At 41.6% G+C, this 23,047-nt stretch overlaps 1 protein-coding gene across 1 annotated transcript in view; it reads left to right on the top strand.

Moving 5' to 3' along the window:
• The first annotated feature begins 4,124 nt into the window (after positions 1–4,124).
• HAPLN1 (hyaluronan and proteoglycan link protein 1) overlaps positions 4,125–23,047 on the top strand; it is a 77,592-nt gene continuing 58,669 nt past the window's right edge. Inside the window, exon 1 of the mRNA XM_020894190.2 lies at positions 4,125–4,337. The gene's annotated coding sequence lies outside the window, so the exon portion shown is untranslated. The remainder of the gene's footprint in view (positions 4,338–23,047) is intronic.

The following is a 23,047-nucleotide window of genomic DNA, read 5'->3' as shown; positions in this document are numbered from 1 at the left end:
TGCTTTATGCTAAACAAGGTCTTTTCAATATCCATTAGCTCTAAATTGGTATTTACTTTTCCAGAACTTGGATTTTCCACTTGAATTTCTAGACTGTATCTTGAGCACTTAGCCAGGCAATTTAAGGTAAAACTTCACATGAATTTTAAGCACATAAGCCATTTTAAAAATTAATGTTGAAGAAGATATTTGGCTTTTTCCTTGTAATTTAAGATGTTGGTCTCCTTATCTTCCAAACATAAACAAAACACCTCATTATGCCATGAAAGACATGTTTCTGAATTCTGGGGAGGGGAGTCCTCCTGGGTACAAATCCTTTCCCTGTCCCCATTTTCTTGTTTGTTTGTAGGAAATAGGTTTCATTTAGCCTCCTGGACCTTAACCTGAGTTCCAAAGGGCAGATTCAAACAATAGCTAATCAGGGAATGAGGGAATGCAGAAACAAGGGAGGAAGGGTCAGGAAGCAATAGTGCAGAGGCCCAGTTCCCAACCCCCCAAGCAATATGCATAACATTGTCTTTGAGTTCTTCTTCAGGAACTCAGGCCTTCAGCCAGGCAGTGGGTGGGAACTTTAGGGAGACCACCAGATTTCAGGAAGCAAAGCCCTGTCACCTCACCACCAACCAATCAGCAAAAAGTCACACAGCTTGCAGCCCCCACTCCAAATTTTGCCTATAAAAACTTCTCCCTGAAAACCATCAGGGACTTTGGGGGTTTTGAACATGAGCTGCCTATTCTCCTGGCTTGGCCCTGCAATAAAACCTTCTCTGCTCCAAACCCCAGTGTTTTTTGGCCTCATCATGCATGGGGCACACAAATGAGGATTTGGTAACATTTCCACATGAATTATTGATGTTAATAATTAGAAAGAATCTTCACACACAGTAACTTTGGTGTGAGTTTCCTTGAAAAGACATTTGGATCTTCTAATATTTTTCTAGGCTTCCTGGTGGCTTAGTGGTAAAGAATCCACCTGCAGTGCAGGAGACGCAGGTTCAATCCCCGGGTTGGGAAGATCCCCCGGAGGAAGAAATGGCAACCCACTCCAGTATTCTTACCTGGAGAATCCCATGGACCTGGTGGGCTACAGTCCATAGGGTCGCAAAGAGTCAGACACGTCCTAGCGACTAAACAACAACTCAACAGGTTTAAGTACTTGCGATTAAAAACGCTGTACGGGGCATCTTTTAACAAGAGCTAGTTTGGGTTTGCACCCCACAGGCCTACAAGTCTTGTCCATGCCAAGCCTTGACCTAAACAAGAGCCTGGAATCAGCGCCAGAGATATCAGCAGTTTAATGGCTGGGGAGAGAGAATCTTACATGTCAGAAGCAAGATCCTGGGTTGCAGCGGCAGCAGGCAGGACATGGGGATGGTCTTCACTCCAAGATCGTCGGGGGAGGGAAGGGGAGGTCACTAGTTTTATAGGAGGAATTGAAATCAGGTTGGCTCATTAGTTTCCAGGGAAACCAGCAGAGGCACTACCCCTCACCACCCCTTTAATAAGCTCTCCTGGTGGAGATATTCTGATCCAAAGATTAGAACAATCACTTACTGGAGCTAGAGGCAAATTTGTAGGAGGATTTCTCAAGTGAGTAGGGTTTAAGTAAAAAAGAGTCTGGTCCAGCAGGGGGTGTACAGAAAGCAGAACAGCCATCTTAGTGACCACACTAGTAACTAGCCTATCTGAGGAGGTAGGAGCTAGGGATGGAGAAGGACTGATGAGATAACTCTGAAAGCCTAGCTCAGATGGTAGGGTTTTGCCTGAAACTGAAAAAAGACAAAATTCTAACTCACTGTGGAGTGACTAAATTGCATAATGGGTGGTTTTTTGGTAGCTGATAAGCAATTTCTCAAGAGGACACATTACGTTCTCTTAATGCTGTGCTGGAATACCTGTATATGGCTGGAGAAGACTGCAAAATAAAGAACAAGTGCTAGGGATGAACCAGCTGATCTGACTTACTGCTCAGGCAACTCCCAGAAATTAGGTGTTTAAACTGAGGGAACAAGATCAGTATTCAAACATATTTATATGATTTCATAGCCGTACATTTGCTTTTAAGTCCAAACCCTTTATGTTCCTCAAAGTGCATACCATCCTGAACACTTACAAGAAACAGTATAAAAACTCTTTTCACAGTTGAAAGGCAGAGATGTATCTTATTTTTATTGGCAGTTAATGTGGGACCTACAGCAAAACAGCTGTCTCGAATAGCCACGAAATCAATGATATAAAATTGTCAAGTCCTGAGCGGCCTGTTCCCCGTGAGGACAAACAGAATTGAAAAGGGGGCGCCCATGCCCAGGTTTTGAAATGACAAGAAAGGTGTTGAGTTGTCTGTTGGAAGACTCGTTTTTAATTATTTCTTGGCGAATATAACTAGTCTTCCTTTATGAGACTTTCTGGGTGTTTAGTTTGGCTGCGGAATAAAATCTTTCCGAGAGGCACATATTAATTTACTCGAAGACCCGAATGGGAAGGGTGAACCTGGGGGTAGGAACCGGTGAAATACAGCGAGGCGGGGAAAGCTGGAACGAAGCCTTATTATCTTCTTTTTAAGACCTCTTTCCCGCCTCTCTTGTAAGAGGAAGCAGCCAACCCAGCTTAGGGTTTTATCTCCAAGACAATAGCGCCGCTCGCCGCCTCGGGAGCGGCTCCGACAGCGCGCGATGCCCTGCTCGCGCCCTGTGCCCCCGCCGCGCCAACTCTACGGGCGTCCCTGCCGCTGGTCCCCGTGGCTCACCTGAGCCCTGTCCCGTCGATGCCCCCACCTCACTGGCTTATCTCGCCCCAATTCCCCCGCCCCACCAGTCCCTCTGCTCCATCAGTCCTCGGGCTCTCCAGACCCTCTGCCCTTCCTTGCACCGGTTGAGCGCCAGCGGTCGTGAAGAGCCCGCGGCTCCGCCTGCGCCTCCTAAGCCCGCCGGCGAGAGAGGGGCGCGCAGCCGCGATCCCGGGACGCCTCCGAGCGCCCAGCGCCCCGGGTGCCCTGGCACCCCAAGCTCTCAAGCGAAATGGCCTGCGTCTCGCCTCCTCCCTGGCTAGGGGCCTCTCGGGCTTGTTTGCTTGTCCTCATCCCCGGGCCAGCCCCGCTCCCTCCTCCCGGCGGCTGCAACAGCCGTTTGCTTCCTGCGGTGTGTTTCTTTTTTTCCCCTCTCCTAGGCTCCATCAAAGGTGGCTCTGTTATTGAAATATGAAGCCGTTTCCTCTCCAAAACCCTTGATTACTCAAGGCGGGAATCAATGGACCTATATACTGTCCCAGAAGTTATAAATAAATGTCTGTTTGTTCAGGAGGCGTTTTCCCGCGTGTCCTAGCATCTTCCCCAGCGGTTATTTTAGGGGTGCTTGAGCGCGCGAGCGCGCGCCTGTCTCCCTCTGTGCGCGCGCGCGCTCTGTACCCATCTGGTTCTAATCCTGAGTATGGATCCATAAGCCAACTCCACCCATCCTGTCTGCCCCTCGCATTCTTCACTCTATAAATAAACCCAGGTTCTTTGAGCTTTGTCATCCAAGGGTACAATAGCAGTTGTTTGTTAAAGGAGAATCAAACAGTATCAATATTGCGTCCTGTAAACAAGAAAGCATACTTCTGGCAGTCTGGGTGAAACGGCCCCTTACTTACATTTTGGAAGCTTTTCCCGCAGTGGTCATAATTACCTGATTACCCTGGATATACCTTGGGGGAAGGGAACCGGGAAAGCGAAGACCTGTCCTACTTTTGGATCTTCATTTTAAGCAGAGGCTAAGAAACAAAGTGAAAACTCACTATCCTGGTTTGTCTGCCTCACCCCACTGCCCCCCCCCCCCCCCGATCGTTCCACAGTCCCTTGCCCCATCCCCTCTGGACAGACCCAGGAGGTGTGCCGTGGTGGGGGCTTGTGGTTGTAGCTCCCGCTTTGCCTGAACCCCTGAGCGGGCAACTCGGGGATCTGAGCAGAGGGAAAGTCATCTAAGAGGCTGCTGTTCCACAAGGTCTGGGCATAGAGCTGCCCCTCCCTTCCTCCCTGAAGTTTGCATGAAGCGCACGTTAGGCTGTAATTAGGGGATCTGGGAGGAGAACTTTCCTGGTGACGCTGCTTTGCTTTTCTTCTGCTCTTGGTGAGAAAGTGCCTCCTTCTTCCCAGGAGCAGGACCTCTGCCATCCAGCGCCACAAAGAGACATTCTGCGCGGCACACGCACACGCACGCACACACACACACACTCACACACGCACACACACTTGCCCAGAGACAAACTTAAGGTGAGGGGAAAGAGCCCTGGCTTCACTTGATCTCCAGGCTCCAACTTCAGCAGGACTTGAGAGCATCTGAACTTCTGGATTTTAGGACAAGGTAAAACTCCCGTATATATATATATATATATATAATATATATATTTTTTTTACTCTTTGGGTTAAGCCTTGATTCCTTTAAGATTTCAGAGGGCATACATATCATGATATATGTATACATTAAAATAACTTTTCTTGTTTTAATTTTCTTTTGAGTTTGACATGGCAGCTCAACTTTTTTTTTTTTTTTTAAGTCTCTTATTGTCAGATAAAATACTGTTCTGCAGTAAACAAGCTCAGTCTAGACTGGGGTAAGGATGAAGTCCAGTATCCCGGATTTTGCTGATGCTACTATAAATCTGGTGGATGCATGGTTTCCAAGTGGCAGTTTTTCCATCTGTATTTCAACAAGCATTTTTATAACACCTGAAAAAAAGGATAGTATAGGCTGAAGGAAATGCTGAGGAATGGCGATATCCATTCCAGATTTATGAGTTTTCTTTTAGAAACTATGTAAGTTCATGTGAAAAGAAAGTTATTGTAATCACATAGGTAATACCTGTTAAAGTGACAGTCTTTGAGATGTTACCGATTTTGGTTCAGGCTTCTCAACTGAATTGTGAACTTAAGATCACAGAACTATGGTGCTTTTTGTATATAGAATGATGTTGGTGGACAATTTTAATACACTGAAAAAAATCCTTTTAAGTCATGGTTGGTAAGGTTACTTTTAAAAGTTGCTTAAATGAATGATTTGTGTGAGACTGTTTACCATCCTAAGTAAATCTGAACTCTCTGGGGTTGAAATGAAGTTGTTTTCTTCCATTGACTATGACTGTTGTGTTCCAAATAAGATGGTTTATTATTTTGAAAATAAGTTGTTTTATTTTCATTTATCCCTGGAAAAATACACAAAGTGGCCAGTACTTTGGGAGTTTTTAGGATGGAAAGTGTTCCTGTACACGTTCCAGTGTGATGTCATTAAATCAAACATACTGGCTGGCTTCTTGGAAGCTAACGGTTCTTAAGAAATAAAGCCTGAGAATTAATTTCTACGTGAAATGTAATATTTATTCATTACAAACGTAGTTTCTGGTAACCATTTCTATTTGATTATTTCAGTGTACTAAATTTGCAATCATTTTACACACACTTCAGCAACTTCAATATTTTAATGGAATCATAAAATGGGAGTATTGTTTTATTAAAAATACATCATAGTCGTTCTCTTTGGATAACTTTTAGTTTGATGTGTCTTAAGTTCAGTTCCATTATTTTTATGAAATTTTTCTTTCATTCAATAAAATAGAAAGTATGCCGAAGGTGGTTGGGCATTTATTTAAACCTTAGTCTTCAGTCACTTTGGGGCTATCTGTTCTTGATAATTTAATTTTTAAGCTAAGAGAATTATATGTTTTAGTAATCGCTTCACAAAACTGGAAACAGATTAAAAATGGGAAAACTAGATAAGAACTAATTCTGTTTAAACATAACAATGAGCAAGAGAAAACCAACAACCTCCAGACCACTGGTCTCCGAAGAGAAAGTACCCAGAGGCCAGTATTCCAAAGGGGAGTGTTCAGTGGGCCTGGGCTTTCTATCAGAAACAAGCAAGAGGAGAACATGGTGTTCTTATAAAGTGAGCCATTTATTGTACGCTAGGCCCTGAATCTCAGAGGAATGACTGACACTGTAATTTAGAAGAACTGAAGATACTTTCACAGAGAAGAATCAATTCATTATATCCCTAGTGGTTTCACTTCCTTTTCCTTCCTTTGGGAGCCAGTAACACATCCAGGATAAATACATTCGGCGAACGAAGATGCTTTATGAATAGATGGTCTACTAAACAGTCCTGGCTTTTAGCATCTTGGGTGTGGAATGTTGGTATTTTCTGAGTAGTTGAAGAAGTCTTTGACTCTTAAGGTAGCACAGCCCCTGGTCTTTGTAAAGATGAACAAGAGGCATATTCAGGAAATAACTCCCTTTTTTGGGACACCCTAATACTGGTTTTCTTTTCATTTCCTTTTGCCCCATGTATGTTTTATTTTCCAGATTACATTTTAAAAATAATAGTATTCACAGCCAGTTAAAATTCCAGCAAAATGCAGAGCAAATTTGAAAATACTTTGTATTATAGTCTTCCATTGCCTCCAGTTAATTTTCCGACCTCCTATGTTCATTATCAGTAACCATAGTACTTAGCCTATGATATTTAAATGTATTTAGTCTGTTAAGTAAAGGTAACGATATGTTATTGGGGTAAAATGGGAAGGGATGGAAACTTGAATGTCCTTAGGATTTTAATCAATAGTGTTTAAGGAGGATTACAGGAAACAGCTGGTTAAACAAATATTAGGTGTAGAGTGGATGCTATGGTATAAATTAATAATGCAGCTCTTTATTTACACTATGAATGGGAGGGTCTGTGCCGGTTCCATGTGGGAAGAGTGATCCCTGTATGCCACCTAGTGGACAAATTGAAGAACGCTGTCTCACCAGCCTCTTCCTAAAAAATCCTGAGTTGCATTCAGTGGACATTGAACACCAACTGCAGGCCAGGCTTTGGGGTAGGTGCTCAGAATAGAAAATACAGCAAGTGACTTTTGTATAATTTAAAAATCAAGGCATCACTTAACAGTTGATTAAACTCTTTACTGGGTAACATCATCAACTTTCTGCCTCCTTCAGGATAACAGTAACTCACTTCTAATCACAAGAGTCAGACATAACTTAACAACTAAACAACAGCAACTTGTCACTAATACAGGATTTGTCTTCTGCAGAGATGTCATGATCTAGCTTAAAAAAAGAGTGGGGAGAGTTGGAATCTTGAATGACTTTCCTAAATGGAAAATTTACTAATTTTAAGTGGATAAATAATAATTAGCTTAAAAGGTTAGCACACAGATGCTAGCACATATTTAGATTTTTTTTTCATTAAATATAAAAGGATAAGAGTAAAAGTTGCTTTTGGGTAGTGAGGTAAGTTTTACAAAATATTGCTCTCAGGGACTAATAATCAGCATGTAGAACAATTTTATCTATAGCTGTTATTCATATGTAGTTTTGAAGCAGGAACGTTGTTTCTATTAAGTTGACATGATAGATAAAAATCTTAAGAACAATTACAATGAAAGCCACTGTTGGAAAGAAGCATCAGGATATCATAGGATTTTGATCCATCAGAATATCGCACGGAGACTTTTGAACAACTTTGCTCCAGGAGACATATGAATTATTACTCCAACTGACTCTTTGCAAGATCTATGACTTAATGGCAACAGTGTTCAGTACATCAGCATTAATCAAGACAAGTTCTGAAATTCAGATTGGAAGGGGAAAAAATGCCTCAGTTGGGGGAAAAAAAAAATGATTAATTTGTTGCTTGCTGAGCTCTGGAGGTGTAATCCACAAATTGAGTTAGGCCTGCTGGTGTGGAATGGAAGTTTCCTGTTTAGCGGACTTTGATTTTGTGTACGGCAGCGAGACCTACTCTGTGAAAGGAGAGCTGCTCATTAAGTCTGTCTTCATTAATGCCACAAAATTATAGCCTGACTTGATTGGAGGTAATGGCTGGAATCAACATCAACAATCATGTAAAATAAAGCATATTATCTTAATTTTTATGTCCAATGAGTTATTATCCACCAGAAACACAGCATTCTGGTAACAATTTCATCTGATCATCCTTGTGATTTAGCATGAATCGTAGACTCATTCTAGTGAGAGATTGCCATTTTCTTCTCCAAGACCTAAAAAGTCAGAGGTCCTTAAAGTGGAAATTTAGTCAAGGATTGGAAAACTGTTACAAGAAGTTTTAATGATTTCAGGTGACCTGATACTAGATAAGAACAAACTACAAGAGGGAATCAGCCACACTTTCTGAAATGTGCTCATACTACTGGGTTCTTGGCTGACCCACAGTTTCTCCACATAATGGCTTTTTCCAGTAATGGAGACCTGAAGTGGGGCTCGCTGGGCCTGAGAAGTTCTTTACTATGTTCAGACTAAAACCAGGATTTGTTTAAAATAGCAAGTGTTGCTCAAATGTTTTGAGCTTCTATTAATTGTTTTATAGCTAGATAGGGGAGTGATATCTGAGATGGGGGTATTGCTAGAGGGCCAGGAGGTTATTTGTAAAGCAAAGCAAAACAAAAACAAACAAAACAAACTCAGAGTTTTCCAAATAACTTAGAAAAATTATTAGGTCCCAGCCTTGCAAGGGCAACAGAAATTTCCCATTTTGTTCAACCTAGCTTAACCCAAAGAGAGCAAAATTGACTTGATTTGTTCCTATATTCTAGTCACTATATTCCAATTCCATTTACTCTATTAAATAAAATCCAATTAAGCTAATGACATTCAAGTATTTGTATGGTAAATCTAGATTTTCCTCAGCTTTTCACAAAGTTTTATGCATAATGTTTCAGCTTAGTCTCTACCTACTTGATGTGAATTTTCCTCATTTTTGACTCAATTGTTTGGAATTTGGGATCACCCCCAATCAATCATTCATGCATTCATTTGTTCATTCAACAAAAATTTATTGAACACTTGCTATTTGCCAGGCACATTGCTAGGTCCACGTGCTAGCCTCTTCACTCTATCTATACCATGAAAATTGATACTAAAAAAAAATCAGGAAGTCCACACTGAGGATAATGAATAGAAAACACTGCAAGATCCTGATGTATATTTTGAGCAACAGAAGCAACCAAAATGTCCTTGCCTCATAGTTTTCATTATTAGGAGAATTTTGAGCAGGCATCTTTAAAATCATTTTCCCTCGATTGCCATCTCCTAGCTGAGTGAGGGAGAGCTTTGTTTCTTGGTTGTGTGGACACAGATGGGCCTGAGAAGGCAGCTCTGACACCCCAGAACTCCAGGAGAGGAAGGGTTCCAATAATCTGTCTCTTCGGATGGGCAGGAAAAGCAAAAGTTCATTTGCACACAGTTGCTGTCCACCAGTTTGGAACTAAAATTCAGCATGAGCCCGGAATGATTTAGTGCTTACCGTTTGCACCAGGCTCAATGCTAGGTGCTACGGAGTCATTGGCTCAAGGAGTTCACAAGCCAGTGGAGAAGACAGATGGACAAACCTCATGAATCACCAGTAAAATGTGCCAAGTAGGTGAAGTTGGCTTTCCTAGTCTCCTAGGTCTCTTTCCTTGGCGCTGATCCTAACTTTCCACCCAGCCGCTACCTCCTAAACTTAGACCCTTCCTCTCTGCCCCCCACCCCCAGGGAATCTGATACTTCTCTGTTTATTGATTTCTTGACTGACTGATTACAACCAAGTGTGAATGAGTTTCACTCATGCATTTACATTTCAAGCCTTTTATCTCAGTAAAGTAAATGTTTTGTTTTCTGTGGAAAGAATTTCAAGCATCTGGGGGCCTTCCCATCCTCACACCAGTGTGTGATTAAGCCGATTTAGGCCTCCACGGTCTTCAATCTGTTATCCCCATTCCATATGTGAGGCCAGAGAGACTCGCCCAAGGCCTGTTTCTAGAAACACACAGGATCTTGGGTCCAGTGAACCCCCGGCCTGATCAACCTGTCCTTCCACCCTCCCCTCAGTGCTTTGCCCGGACACAGACTCCCCTCCCCTGTTGCAAGGAGCTCATGACCCCTCCTTTTGAATCTTCCTTGAGTCCTCTCAGCCCTTAAATAGCATGCTTGGGTGGCTGCCTCTGGACAGGTAAAACACCTATGTTCTCATGTTCTGTTGTTTGAGCCCTTCTGTCACCCCAAATACAGAGACAGAGCCTTGAGAATCCACATATGTGGTCCAGAATTCCTCTGGTCAAAAAACTGAAGAAGGAAGACAGGGATTGGCTATAAGACAAGGACAGGGGTTAGCCATCATGTTGACCAAATGGATCAAAGCCAACATCTTTCTGAAATGTGTGCTCAGATACTTTCCAACGGGTTTTGAGAAATTTCAACATCGATGATGATTATAGGTTCTGGAAAAGTAATTGGAAATAAAACTGAAAATTTGCTTTGGCTTTTTAAAAGTAACACCAATCAGAATCATTTGTTTAAATATTTCCCATTTTATAGTTTGGAGAAGGCAATGGCACCCCACTCCAGTACTCTTGCCTGGAAAATCCCATGGACAGAGGAGCCTGGTAGGCTGCAGTCCATGGGGTTGCTAGGAGTCAGACACGACTGAGCGACTTCACTTTCACTTTCATGCATTGGAGAAGGAAATGGCAACCCACTCCAGTGTTCTTGCCTGGAGAATCCCAGGGATGGGGTCGCACAGAGTCGGACACAACTGAAGTGACTTAGCAGCAGCAGCATTTTATAGTTGATATAGGGCATAAGGGTAGTCATGTTATTAGTTGTTACAGATTTATTTATGTTTTCCTTGATTATACTCCTTTGATTATGCCACCACTGATGCTCCTGTAAGATACTGGGCTGGTCTTAAAAAGATGTGTTCATCACTTTTTAAATTGCTAGGACTATTGACCCAGGTTGAAAGACTTGGTTTCCCTCCCCTTCTTCCCTGCAGTCTCGAGGAATGTGATCTTTGACCTGCTGTATTCACCTCACTGGAAGATGTGAATGCCTAAGGGTCAGTGTTGTTGTTCAGTCACTGAGTTGTGTCTGACTCTGTGACCCCATGGACTGCAGCATGCCAGGCTTCCCCGTCCTTCACTATCTCTCGGAGTTTGCTCAGACTCATGTCCATTGAGTCAGTGATGCCATCCAGCCATCTCATCCTCTGTCACCTCCTTCACCTGTTGCAGTCTTTTCCAATGAGTCAGTTTTTCGCATCAGGTGGCCAAAGTATTGGAGCTTCAGCTTCAGCATCAGTCCTCCCATTGAATATTCAGGGTTGATTTCCTTTAGGATTGTCTGGTTTGATCTCCTTACAGCTCAAGGGACTCTCAAGAGTCTTCTGCAGAACATTCAGTGAGTGTCCTATAAATGCTTCCAGTTGTTTCCATCCATGCCTAGCCCTGTGCTGAATGGGAAGCTTGAGGGGTTTCCCTACCTTCTCTTCCAAGTGTCTGTATTTCAGGCATCTGAACACCTCCCAACCCCAGGCCATTCTCTGACTCTGACTCTGTGTTTCCTTATCAGTCTTATTCTTATCTCTTAATGTCATTAAAATCATAAACTCTTTGCTGATTTAAAAATCTAATTATTGTTATAAAATAAATTGATAATTTTAATAAATTTTTAACTTAAGGCAATTGAGGCTAGAGGAAGGAAATGAGTTTAGAAAGAACATGGAACAGTAGACACATGATCTAGTAAGGATACTCTGATTGGATGGGGGGCGGAAGTTGAGGATTGTGTGAATGTCTGAAGGGCAGAGAACAGGAAAAGAACTGCAATTGACTAAGATTGGGAATAAACGAAGAATAAAATTTTCTGGGAGAAAACGATGAATCTAATTTAGGAAGTACTCATGGGACAGCCAAGAACTCACATCAGTTAAATGTACATACTTAGGCACAGTGGAGAAGTCATGGCTGGAATAGATATTTGGAAGTCTTGAGTATTAAAATGGTAGTTGAAAATCACATGGAAGAGAAAGGAGGTCATTCTAGGGAGGAACACAGGGAGAAATAATTGATCGAGGACCATAACCGAGGCTGGGGGTGGGGGTGGGGAATGGTAAGAATGATTTTGCCATGATTTGTACAAGATTTTAACTTTTATTTTATCAACGATAAATGGCTACCAAGATGAATTACATCAGTGTCTTATTAATCCTTATACTCACAGTCTAAGTCAGTCCTCTGCACACAGAAGGTGCCAGGCATGTTTGTTGATTAAACGAAATTAAAATGGCATTTCCGAACCTTCATGCTCTAATGACAGATTTTCATAATGATAACCCTGAATGTGGGTAAGACCCCAAAATGTCTGAATTGCAGTTATTTATTCAATTTTGTCCAAAACTGAACTAGCTTTAAATATATGTTGTCGTATTTTGTTGTTTGAAAATCAGTAATCAATGTGTGGTGTAGATGGTAATTCACCAGAGTACTTGATTAACCCTAGCCCATGTTGTTTAGCTTAACATATAAATGAGTTCACCACAGAATGCAGCCTAGTTCAAGTCCATTTATAATTCTTTTCTTTGGTCCTGAAGAGCTCTAAATAGTAGGTCAGATTTGGAGCCTGGAATCCTGGATTTCTCTACAGCTTGCTTTCTCCCCACCCCCCATTTCTTCTCCCTCTTGTTGGTCCCTACTTGGGTTGCCACATAAAATATATTGAAGAGCTGACTAATTTTTAGTATATGTATGTCCCAAATATTGTATGGTACCATACTTATAGAGATTATTTGCTATTTAGCTGAAGTTCAAATTTAACCGGGTATCCTGTGCTATCCATTGGCTAAATCAGATAACCATACCTACCTCCATTTGTGATGCTATAGCTAGAATATGGCAAACAAAAATTTCTTCATGAGATTTCCGAATGCTTTCCTTCCAAATGCCAAAGAATGAAGTTACTAAGTGTATGTTCACTAGTGAGATAAATGTACTAAAAAGATACTGTAAGTAAAATTAACTACAAGATACCAATCAAAATGCAAATTTATAAAACATTTATAGCTCGTGTATGATATACTGTGTGTGCTTAGTCACTCAGTGGTGTCCGACTCTTTGCGACCCCATGGACTGTAGCCCACCAGACTCCTCTGTCCATAGGGATTCTCCAGGCAAGAATACTGGAGTGGGTTACCATGTCGTCCTCCAGGGGATCTTCCCACACCCAGGATTGAACCCAGGTCTCCCATGTTGTAGGTGGATTCTTTACCATCTGAGGCACCAGGGAAGATGTATATACTAATAGCTATCTTAAGAATGCCCATAAATCTATATCTGTGATCATTTGTTTTGTTGTTAAGTCACTAAGTTATGTCCAACTCTTTCATGACCCGCTGACTTTTGTAGCCCACCAGGCTTGATCATGGGATTTCCCAGGCAAGAATACTGGAGTGGGTTGCCATTTCCTTCTACAGGGGATCTTTTGCCACTCAGGGATCAAACCCGTGTTTCCTGCATTACAGGTGGATTTTTCTGCATTACAGGAGGATTTTTTTTTTTTTTTACCACTGAGCCACCAGGGAATAGGGACATCATGTGTCTTAATCTGTTTAAGATATTTAAAAATAATGTACATATTTCAAAATAAAACGTTTTAATTTTCACATCTTCAGATTAGCAATAATAATAAAACAAATAATTACTTTTAAATTAAAAAGCATACATTTAGAAAAATTTATATAATGTAGGGGCACTAATGTAAAGAACCCGCCTGCCAATGCAGGAGACATAAGAAACCCAGGTTCAATCCCTGGGAAGAGAAGACCCCCTGGAGGAGGCCATGGAAATCCTCTCCCAGGAGAATCCCAAGGACAGAGGAGCCTGGCAGGTCACAATGCATAGTGTCACAAAGAGTCGGACACGGCTGGCGCAGCTTAACATGCATGCACTTACAATGTCCAGTGGCTATAAACTCTTAAAAGTTCTAACTGCAGAATATCTGATAGGAACCTTCTCCCTGGTTAATTATTTATCATAGTGTGCTGCCCCCTTGTGATGCTTTGAGGTATGACCAAATTTAACTCAGTCCATTCACATGTTACACCAGATTGACAAATTGGCAGTGTTAAAACTGTTTCTCACATGATTAATATTTTTCATTTCACTCACAAATACCACACATTTTAATACCAAGAAAAGACCCTCAAGCATCCAATGCAAATATTTTCTAGGAATTTAATGTATTATTTGCAGATTAGTATATCACTTGAGATAATCACTACATTATGTCATTTAGTACTGTACTGATTTATGTATTATGGGTGAGTATAGGTTGTATCTGCTCAAATGTTTGGTCTACTTGATCTTTTAACCTGAATTTCCTATAAATTCCTTGAACTCAACATGTCCATGATTAAACTAATTATCTCCTTTCTTCCAAGCCCATTCCATGTAATCTCTATATAGATACCAAGACATTTAATTTATTACACAAACAAGGATACTTTTGAAAGTGAGATGGGGTGCCTTAGCAATTACTCCAGTAAAGCAGGTATAAACCAAGACTGTCTCAAGAAAACTGGTTTTCTTATACATAAATTGATAATCATCAAATCCCAGTCACCCAAACCAGGAAATTTGGAGTCCCAGACTCTGTTTCATCAAATTGTCCTGGAACCTCCATTTCGGACATCTATGTCCCTTCTACCTACTTGTTCCCTTTCATATTCACTTTCTTCTCCACTGTCCATCACACTTGCCAGCGTTCTCATTAGCCTTGTCCTGTTGTCTGCAGAGGGAGCCACCAGCCCCAAATCCTTTTTCAGGATACATCTAACAGTCGACTTCCTCTTCAACTGCTCCAAACTGCTGGGAACTGCTGGGCAAACTCAGATCACCCTGTAGAATGCAGCCACTGACCAACTTCATGGTATCTGACTTCAGTTGGATCATTAATGCTATGTGGCTGTTATACCATACTGCTTGAAAGTTTTTGCTTTTTCTCTAGAGCAGATATCCAAGCCCCCCTAATTTGCACTCAAAAGAGAAACCATCTGTAAAGAACTCTCTCCCTGTCTTGCCACCAAAACTAGCCCCTGACTTTTCCCTTCTGTTAGGAAAAAATGGGAAAGGATCTCTCTCCCGAGCTTCTAAGCATCTCTGGCAGAACTTGCCCCTTGAGGTCTAGATCCTGAATCCTCCAGTCTTTTCAGATGTTTGCTATCGTGCATGCTGCATACTAAGTCTCTTCAGTCCTATCCAACTCTTTGCAACCCCGTGGACTGTAGCCCACCAGGCTCCTCTGTCCATGGGGTTCTCCAGGCAAGAATACTGGAGTGGGTTGCCATGCCCTCCTCCAGGGGATCTTCCCAAACCAGGGATTGAACCTGGGTCTCCTGCACTGGTAGGTGTGTGGTTTGTTTTTTTTTTACCATTAGCGCCACCTGGGAAGCCCCCATATTTGCTATTAATTAGGCTATTTTTTTTTTTAATTCCCTGGAGGAGAAGGCAACCCACTCCAGTATTCTTGCCTGGAGAATCCCATGACAGAAGAGCCTGGCAGTCCTTCCAGGAGCAAAGAGTTAGACATGACTGAAGCAACTTAGGATGCACACATGCTTTTTTTTTTTTTCTCTTGTATCCTTCAACCTCTCCCACTTTGGTTATATCTTCCTATTGGCATTTGATCATGGTCAAATCTTTCTTTCCTAAAATTAGAAAACATTCCTTAATCTCACATGCATCCTATCTACCCACCTTTCTCCTCCTCAGAGCCAGACTTCACGAAATCCCTGGGCTCATTCTCCACCCCTTCCCCCGTCCACTCCTCAGCCCACCACAACCTGCTTTCTCCCTTCACTCCACCGAAACGCTCCTCACCAGGGTCACCGATGATCTGCTTGTTTTCAGTCTGTTTTCTTAGTTGCCTTTCAATCTGGTGACCATGTTCCCCTCGCGATGATCTGTGCCCTCGGTTTCGTGACACTGCGCTCCCCCGGTTACCACCGCCTTCTTTTCTGACTCCATCGCCGTCTGGTCCAGGCTCCCGCGAGCCCGCCTGCTTCCTGGCAGCTCTGTGTTCTGAGGCTTCACCCGAGGCGCCCCACCCTGGCCTCCACCTCCACCCTGCGCCCTTTCATCTGCTCCTCTGTGTGACACCGCTGTCGCCTGTGTGCAGATGACATCCAGAGCTGTATATTCGGCCCAGAATTTCTCCTGAGTGTCCAGACCACAACATCTCACAACTAGAAATCAGCCTACCATCTCAACTGCACTAATCCCAAGTCAACTCTTTTTCTCCTAAATTTAAACTTCCCTCAATTTCATCCAGTTTAGTAAATGGCATCATTTTTTCTTCTTTCAGTTTTCAAAAACAGAAACATGGGAATCATCATGTAGACTCTAGCCCAGAAAAATCTCTTGGATATATACACCCTTTTAAAAAGTCTTCATTGGTGGTGGTGGCGGTTTAGTTGCTAAGTTGTCCCAACTCTTCGGATGCCATGGACTGGAGCCCACCAGGCTCCTCTGTCCATGGGTTTTTCCAGGCAAGAGTACTGGAATGGATTGCCATTTCCTTCTCAGGGGATCTTCCTGACCCCAGAATTGAACCTGGGTCTCCTGCACTGCAGGCAAACTCTTTACCAACTAACTGAGCTATGAAGGAAGCCCACTAAAATCTCCATTAGTACAAGCCTTATCCCTAATTGCCGTCCTCTCTTGTTAAATTCCTATAAACCTTACCCATTGGCCTCTGCATCTCTAGTCTGACTGCTTTCTAATGCATTCTCCCACCTTAAAGCTAGAGTCATCTTTCTAAAGTGTAAACGGAAAAAACTTACCTGCTTAAATCTCCTCAGTCACAATTACTGTGAAAAAAGTCCAAGTTATTTAATATGATTGGCAAGGTCTTCAGTGACCAGCTCTAGTTTCCCTTATCAGCCTCATCTCTCATCTAGCAGTGAATCCAGCACCCCAGTTGACAGGATCAAATGACCAGAAAAATGAAGACAGTAGAAATGGATCAATAGCTCTAAATATCAGAGTTATCAGATGCAGATTTTATGTTTAAGAAATTGGGTCTGAAGAGTTTTAGCAAAGAACTGGAAACTACCAAAAATGATTCAAATAGAAACTCTAGAACTGAGAAAATGTAATAACCAAAATTAAGAACTCAATACATGAGTTTACAAAAAGTTTAGACACACTGAGATGATGATTAATAAACTGGAAAGTAGTTCTGAAAAAACAACCAGATGGAGACATTATAGAAAGAAGGATGAAAGATACTGGAGGGAAGAAAAGTGTAAAAAGTATATGGGGTATAGACTGGTGTCCCAGCAGGAGGTCAGCAAATGGGGCAGAAACAATCTTCTCAAAATAATAGCTTGTGACTATCCCTGTCAGGGATTCAAGGAGCACTACAAAGCCCAACAGGATAAAAAACCAGAAAATAAAGAAATAACTCACAGCCAGGCATGGTACAGAAAAACTGCTGACAGAAACAAAGAGAATATTAAAAGCTTCCAGAAACAAAAGACTTCAGATAGACTAACAAGTAGCACAATTAGCTAGTTGGAAATTTTGCTTCTCTTTTCACTTTAGGAAAATGCCCAAAATCAGTGGTTTGGCTTGATCATATTCTGGGTGGATCTCATGGACTCAGCCTACTTTCTCCGAGAGCAAAGTCTTCAAGCCTAGAGAGATAGCACCTGGTGACCCAGTTCCTGCAGTCTATGTTCAGATGCTGTGCAGTCCTGTTGCTATCTAAGCAAATTCTGGAAGCAATTTGGGAGGCTCCTATCTTTATCACTATATAATATTATTTTAGATTATAAAGAAGAAATAAATATAACTGAGAAGTTGATGATTTAAACCATACACACACACACACACACACACACACACACACACACATAGCAAAATGATCAGTTATACACATATGTATTCTTTTTCCTATTCTTTTCCTTTGTGGTTTATCACATGATATTGAATATAATTCCATGTACTGTATAGTACAATGGACCTCATTGTTTATCCATCCTATGTATAACATAAAATAGTTTACATCTGCTAAACCCAAACTCCCAGTCCTTCCCTCCCCCACCTGCCTTCCCCCTTGGCAAGCAAAAGTCTGCTCTCTGTGTCTGTGAGCCTGTTTCTGTCTTGTAGATAAGTTCATTTATGTTATATTTTAGATGCTGCAAATTAGTGATATCATATGGTATTTGTCTTTCTCTTTCTGACTCACTTCACTTAGTATGATAACCTCTAGATCAGTCCATGTTGCTTCAAATGGCATGATTTCATTCTTTTTGATGTATGTCTGGTATTTTACAACTTTATACCTATTTGTTTAAGGCCCTGAAAGACAGGTCTTGACAGCCAAAGTAAATACAGATTTATTACAAAGATTCTGATGAATTAAAAGCTCCAGAATATTTCTCTTCTCTTCTCAGATATTCATGGAGTTCTATCTACTCCTCTAATTCTTTGCTTGGGCCCTCCTTTCAGGCAGGAATCCTGTACCACATTATCCTTCTCACCCGAATTATGACACCCACTATAATCTTTAATATAAGGACTCCTCTAGGCAATCTGACATTGTACTACTAGCTAGAATTTGTCACTTTTCTCTCAATTCTTCCTTTTTATTTGCATCACCATTACTTACACACTTTTCTATTTCTTATACTGTATTTAATCATTGAAATGTCTTTCTTCTTAGTAGATTGTTTATCCATCTGATGTCCTAAAGGGTTCTGACCCGAAAGGTTAGATTGGGAATCAGAGTTCAAAGGACCTAATCGGTTCCAGTGTTCCACCCACTCTAGGAATCCCTTGTGTAATATAACTGACAGATGTTTGTTGATCTGCTTCAACACCTGCAGCGGCAAAAAGCACTGGTATTTCACAGGGCAATTCATTTCACTTTTAGAGGACTTACCAAGAAGTTCTTTCTGACATTGCACAAAATTGGCTTCTTTAACTTCCATTCATGTGTTCTCATTTTGCCCTGTGAAGTTGCATTGATTAAGTCCAGTATCTTCCCCAGTTCATATCTGAGCAATTTATTTCTAAATGCAAAACATTATGTTATGTTCTGTAAAATTTTGTTATTTTGGGCACATTGTTCCAAACTCTGCAGATCATTTTATTTCTTCTAGCTTCTTAGCCACATTGCAAGTACTAAGCTTTGAGTCTTGAAACTCTAAGGCTAAAAGAAAAAAAAAACTTCATTTATATTATCATGACTTGAAAGCAAACCTCTTGATTGATGGTGCTTCCAGAATTATTTTAATGATTAAGATAATGTCCTTGTCACTGGAAAGGTCTCTTTTTATTAAACAAATAGCCAGTGCACCAGAGGAATGGAAAATAAATGTCAGTGTGGAGTTAAAAACCTTTCTTTTGAAAACAGAAGGCATTGATCATCTGCACTCTTATTGTAACTTTATTTCATTACATGCTGTTACTGTTTCAGGTAGCAGAATGAAAATAGCATTGTACCATCACTGAATATCCGTATCCTTAAACTGTTAGAATATCAAAACCTGAAACTTAGCTTGTCTAATAGTTATGATTAGTGGTAATACATTAATTTCCCAAAGGTAAAATGATATATCTTGAAGAATATGAGATCTAAATGTTAACAGAAAATACAACTTATTGTAATTGGTGTAAAGCAAATGCGATCTTGGGACTTCCCAAGAGGCACAGTGGTAAAGAATCAGCTGCCACTTCAGGAGACGCAGGAGACGCTGGTGTGACCCCTGGGTCGGGAAGATCCCCTGGATGTGGCAACCTGCTCCAGTGTTCTAGCCTGGAGATTCCACGGATAGAGGAGGCTGGTGGGCTACCGATTCATGAGGTCACAAAGAGTTGGATGCAACTGAGCGACTGAGTCTGCACTCAAAATGTGATTATAATTACTGTACATTCTTTGCAAAAATGTTTCCCTTCACCCCAGTCCACCCTGCCTGCACCAGTATTGCAATATCCAGGCTAAAGATAAGAAGTGAACAATCTGTGACTCCTGAATAATAATTGTAAATTCTGAACGGTAATGGATTTGCCCTAGGCCAGCAACTGCCACCTCAGACTGATGGAAAGCAAAGGGTCATTCAGAAATGACACATCGGCAATACCGCGAATGTCAGGCTTCCCACTTTAAAAGAAAACTCTTATTTCTACACAGTATAGCAATAGAAAAGAATCATCTTAAGTAAGGTAAAGCATTTGTTTCAACCTAGTAACACAAGAATTCCTGTGTTCTGCTCTTGATTTTAAAGTAGAACTATAACTTGAATTATGCTCCTGTTATTATCAATATTTCAGTTGTATGTTAATTAAACCTATTATCCTACACTATGGAACAGGATTGATTTAATACTAAATATATTGGGAATTAGTTATTTCTTTGCTTACACATTACATTATGTAACAGAATGTTCTCATGAGTCACAAATCTGAGTTTTTGGTGCGTGCATGAACAGTGTAGGAAACTTAATTTTGAATGAACTATAAGAATATTTCCCTTCCTGTGTACCCTGACATATTGTTGGAAATTATCTAAGCATATACAAAATGCCTTACAGTGTATTGACTTTCTATGAAGTTGAGATTTTGATATAATTGCACGTATGCTCTGTGCAATGCCTATGAACCTTTGATTAAGGAAGACTGCTCAGGAGCAAAGCAACGCTCTACGCATCCCCGAAGGTTTCTCCTTGAGGCACCCTGGGCCCTGATAATGGCGGTTTGAACAGTGTGTCCGCTCCTTACGGACAGCTAGAAAAGTGCTCGTCAGTCAGCGTGAACAGGTTCTCTGTAAGACGCCCTAATAAGAGGCACCATATAAAGTCACCAAAACAGTTTGGGGACACTCTTATTAAAAAAAGAATCTTCTTCAAGGTTATCTGCCTTTGGTGGTTTCAGTTCACTTCAGTTCAGTCAGTCAGTTGTGTCTGAATCTGAGACCCCATGAACCACAGCACACCAGGCCTCCCTGTCCATCACCAACTCCCGGAGTCTACCCAAACTCATGTCCATTGAGTCAGTGATGCCATCCAACCATCTCATCCTTTGTTGTCTCCTTCTCCTCCTCCCGTCAATCTTTCCCAGCATCAGGGTCTTTTCAAATGAGTCAACTCTTCGCATGAGGTGGCCAAAATATTGGAGTTTCAGCTTCAACATCAGTCCTTCCAATGAACACCCAGGACTGATCTCCTTTAGGATGGACTGGTTGGATCTCCTTGCAGTCCAAGGGACTCTCAAGAGTCTTCTCCAACACCACAGTTCAAAAGCATCGAAACTTCAGCACTCAACTTTCTTTATAGTTCAACTCTCACATCCATACATGACTACTGGAAAAACCATAGCCTTGACTAGATGGATCTTTATTGACAAAGTAATGTCTCTGCTTTTAAATATGCTGTCTAGGTTGGTCATAACTTTCCTTCCAAGGAGTAAGCATCTTTTAATTTCATGGCTGCAATCACCATCTGCAGTGATTTTGGAGCCCCCCAAAAATAAAGTCAGCCACTGTTTCCACTGTTTTGCCATCTATTTGCCATGAAGTGATGGGACTGGATGCCATGATCTTAGTTTTCTGAATGTTGAGCTTTAAGCCAACTTTTTCACTCTCCTCTTTCACTTTCATCAAGAGGATCTTTAGCTCTTCTTCACTTTCTGCCATAAGGGTGGTGTCATCTGCTTATCTGAAGTTATTGATTTCTCCGAGCAATCTCGATTCGAGCTTGTGCTTCTTCCAGCCCAGCGTTTCTCATGATGTACTCTGCATAGAAGTTAAATAAGCAAAATGACAACATACAGCCTTGACGTATTCCTTTTCCTATTTGGAACCAGTCTGTTGTTCCATGTCCAGTTCTAACTGTTGCTTCCTGACCTGCATACAGGTTTCTCAAGAGTCAGGTCAGGTGGTCTGGTATTCCCATCTCTTTCAGAATTTTCCATATTTTATTGTGATCCACACAGTCAAAGGCTTTGCCACAGTCAATAAAGCAGAAATAGATGTTTTTCTGGAACTCTCTTGCTTTTTCAATGATCCAGCAGATGTTGGCAATTTGATCTCTGGTTCCTCTGCCTTTTCTAAAACCAGCTTGAACATCTGGAAGTTCATGGTTCACATATTGCTGAAATCTGGCTTGGAGATTTTTCAGTTCAGTTCAGTTGCTCAGTTGTGTCTGACTCTTTGCAAGCCCATGAATCGCAGCACGCCAGGCCTCCCTGTCCATCACCAACTCCTGGAATTTACTCAAACTCATGCCCATCAAGTTGATGATGTCATCCAGCCATCTCATCCTCTGTCAACCCCTTCTCCTCCTGCCCCCAATCCCTCCCAGCATCAGGGTCTTTTCCAGTGAGTCAACTCTTCACATGAGGTGGCCAAAGTGTTGGAGTTTCAGCTTCAGCATCAGTCCTTCCAATGAACACCCAGGACTGATCTCCTTTAGGATGGATTCATTGGATCTCCTTGCAGTCTAAGGGACTCTCAAGAGTCTTCTCCAACACCACAGTTCAAAAACATCAATTTTTCGGCGCTCAGCTTTCTTCACAGTCCAACTCTCACATCCATATATGACCACTGGAAAAGCCATAGCCTTGACCAGATGGACCTTTGTTGGCAAAGTAATGTCTCTGCTTTTTAATATGCTATCTATGTTGGTCATAACTTTTCTTCCAAGGAGTAAGTGTCTTTTAATTTCATGGCTGCAGTCACCATCTGCAGTGATTTTGGAGCCCCCCAAAAATGAAGTCTGACACTGTTTCCACTGTCTCCCCATCTATTTCCCATGAGGTGATGGGATCAGATGCCATGATCTTAGTTTTCTGAATAGTAAGCTTTAAGCCAACTTTTTCACTCTTCTCTTTCACTTTCATCAAGAGGCTTTTTAGTTCCTCTTCACTTTCTGCCATAAGGGTGGTGTCATCTGCATATCTGAGGTTTTTTATATTTCTCCCAGCAATCTTGACTCCAGCTTGGGCTTCTTCCAGCCCAGCGTTTCTCATGATGTACTCTGCATAGAAGTTAAATAAGCAGATTGACAACATACAGCCTTGACGTACTCCTTTTCCTATTTGGAACCAGTCTGTTGTTCCATGTCCAGTTCTAACTGTTGCTTCCTGACCTGCATACAGGTTTCTCAAGAGGCAGGTCAGGTGGTCTGGTATTCCCATCTCTTTCAGAATTTTCCACAGTTTATTGTGATCCACACAGTCGAAG

The sequence above is a fragment of the Odocoileus virginianus genome, chromosome 3 (genome assembly GCF_023699985.2).
Source record: "Odocoileus virginianus isolate 20LAN1187 ecotype Illinois chromosome 3, Ovbor_1.2, whole genome shotgun sequence".
NCBI lineage: Eukaryota > Metazoa > Chordata > Mammalia > Artiodactyla > Cervidae > Odocoileus > Odocoileus virginianus.
This window is presented reverse-complemented; position numbering and strand designations above follow the sequence as displayed.